The following is a 2,813-nucleotide window of genomic DNA, read 5'->3' as shown; positions in this document are numbered from 1 at the left end:
TTGTTTTAGTCTTTTCACAGAGTTTGCAAGATACATTTACAACCAATCCATTCGACAGTCAGATACTACTATAGTGTGAGTACATTATAATAACAAAACAAACCTAATTTCTATTTCCCATCCTTTTTATTATTGTTATCATTCATTTAAATTATGTATAAGAATACACACACACTCATATATACCTATTTGTATGCACAAATATACACACATACATATGCATACAAGACAAATACACATATATATACATATACATATGTGTAATATATTGTTGTTATTATTTGAACAAATGTTTATCTATTAGATCAATGAAGAATAAGGAAAATAAAAGTTTTTACCTTTACCTATTCCTTTCTTTGTTGTACATGAGTTTCTGACCTATATTATTTTCATTCTCTCTTAAGAAATTCTTTTAACATTTCTTGAAAAGTGCATTTATTGGCAATAGATTTTATAAACCTATTATTTTGGGGATGCTTGTTATATGGCAATGGATGATTGGAATACTAAATTCATGTGACAAGTGATTTTTTTCTTCATGATCTCTAAGTGCCCACGGGCATCTATGACCATAGAGTTTTGTAATGCTGGATGATGCTTAGCAATACAGGTGTTAAGCCACAATTTGGAATCATCTTTGAAAGTTTCAAAATCTCTTTGAAGAGAAGAAAATGTTGAAGATAGGTGAAGAATAATAACTAAGAAGGTTTCTTTTTTGTTTGTTTGATTTCTGAGCTTAGGTCAAGTGTAGAAACCTTCATAGTTACAAAGTTCAGCAGTAAAACTTTTTCCATCATTGCTCATGTTTCTAATCAGAGATATGACACAAGAAGAAGAATTGCATAGAACATACTCTGAATAAAAGTAAAATTTTATTCCATTAATGTTGTCACCATAATTTAATCATATATTATTTTCTCAGCTAGACATCCTTGTTACTCACCTTTAGCTTTCTTACTACCATTCCTTAAATTGTGTGGTCCTCTCTTTTTGAAAGGCTTCTCTACTCTTGAGTTACTTGATGAATACCTACTTATTTTATGAAGGCTAGCTAAAATACCACCTCTCCCAGCAAAACATCTCTTGATTCTCTCAGCCAAAATCTCTGTTTATGCCTGTATATGTGATGATATCCAAATTAATGAATGGGCAGAATAAAAAATATTCACCGACTTGGATATATAAGCTATAGGGATACAGATTTGTCAAGTGGCCTAATGATAATACCAAATGTATTTAAATATGTACACATACATATTTAAAATGACATTCATAAAACATTGGTTGTTTTAGAAATATTACTATGTTCTATTTTCAGTTTTTTAAACAATATTATTCTAACTCTGTACATGTGGCTTTCAGCATCATTGTCTTCATGATCACTGAACTCAACTTCTTTTGGGCCTCCTATATAGTTTCCCAAAAGATATCATTTTTGCTTCAATCTATGCGGTTCCAGATATACCTTTTCCTATAATGTTGCTGCTACAAGTTTTAATCCAAGCTACCAAAATTCATTCCTATGTGAGTAGAACAATGTTTTATTTTCCATTTTCCTTTTAATGTATATTAATGATTTCCACAAATTAACCATGTATCATTACTTGCAAATGTAAGGGTACATGTAGCCCCAGGATTCATTACTGAATCTAGGTCGAATGTATTTTCCTCTTTAAAACCTGATTATTTTAGCTGAAATTGGTTGATATTTATCTAAAACAAGTATTTTCAATATTGCCTACAGCGTAGAATCACCCAAAGAATATTAAAAACTACAAGCAAAGGATCCTGGGGCAGGGAACCTCTCAGAATTTTAATTGAATTGCTGTAGGAGAGAGCCTCAGAATTTTAGTTTTTGAAACATTCCCAGATGTTTCTAATGTGGAATAAGAATTGAGAACCACTGACCTAAAACTACCACTGGTAGAGCAGTGGTTCTCAAAATGAGGTCCTCAGACCAGCAGCATTATTGTCACTTATATATTTCTTAGAATTGTAAATGCTCAGGCTCTAACTCAGACTGGTTGAATCCCAAACTCTATGGGTGGAGATCAGCAGTCTAGATTTTGACAAAATCTACAGGTGATTTTGATGCTGTAGATCCATGGGTTTAGGCTAACAGGACTTTCTTGAATAGTACTTTATTGTTCAATGTCTATTTATTGATAGAACATGTAGTATGAAAAAAATATATAAGGAAGTTATCAGGTAGATATACTTTGGGGAAAATGGCCTGTTTTGCATTCATGTATATGTAATAATCTGTCCTGAATGCCTACAGTTCTTTAATTATACATCTTTTAGGTATGACCACTTTCCACATTGCAGTAGTTTCTTTCCTATTTTTCCCTCTAGGCTAAATATTCTAAGAAGGATCCAAGGTCAAGCAAGAGTATAAAGAATGGGGATTATGGATTTATCCACAGATAGAGGGTGGCAAATTAGATGACAGTGATCAGAGAATACCTCAAAACATTTATGCTCTCAGCCTCCCTCTGTCATGAAGTTTAGTTGTCCACTTATTGCTTCCTCTGTCATTCTTATTTTCCCTCATTTCTGTAATCATAATGGAGAAAGATAAGGTAGTATTGTACTCATTTCATGGTTAGTTCCAAGTAATGAGAAGTGGGTTGGTTATATCACAAGGCATGGCCAACTCTGTGTACCTTTAAAAGGTAAGCAAGTGCTCTCTACCTGTAGGCACTAACTATGGGATCATATGGGTAGATGCATAAAAATGTAAGTGTTTTTTCCCTATCTTCTGTACACATTGTGTTTATAGTTAGCAGTAAAAAATTATGTACTTAAAATTT

The 2,813-nt window shown here is 32.5% G+C and overlaps 1 non-coding gene across 1 annotated transcript; it reads right to left on the bottom strand.

Moving 5' to 3' along the window:
• Positions 1-731: 731 nt before the first annotated feature.
• LOC114086213 (small nucleolar RNA U2-30) lies at positions 732-802 on the bottom strand. Its single transcript, XR_003581618.1, has one exon. It is a non-coding gene; the product is annotated as a small nucleolar RNA U2-30 (small nucleolar RNA).
• Between the last annotated feature and the right edge of the window lie 2,011 nt (positions 803-2,813).

Source organism: Marmota flaviventris, chromosome X (assembly GCF_047511675.1).
Source record: "Marmota flaviventris isolate mMarFla1 chromosome X, mMarFla1.hap1, whole genome shotgun sequence".
Classification (NCBI taxonomy): domain Eukaryota; kingdom Metazoa; phylum Chordata; class Mammalia; order Rodentia; family Sciuridae; genus Marmota; species Marmota flaviventris.
The sequence above is the reverse complement of the archived record's forward strand: the minus strand, read 5'-3'. Positions and strand labels throughout refer to the sequence as shown.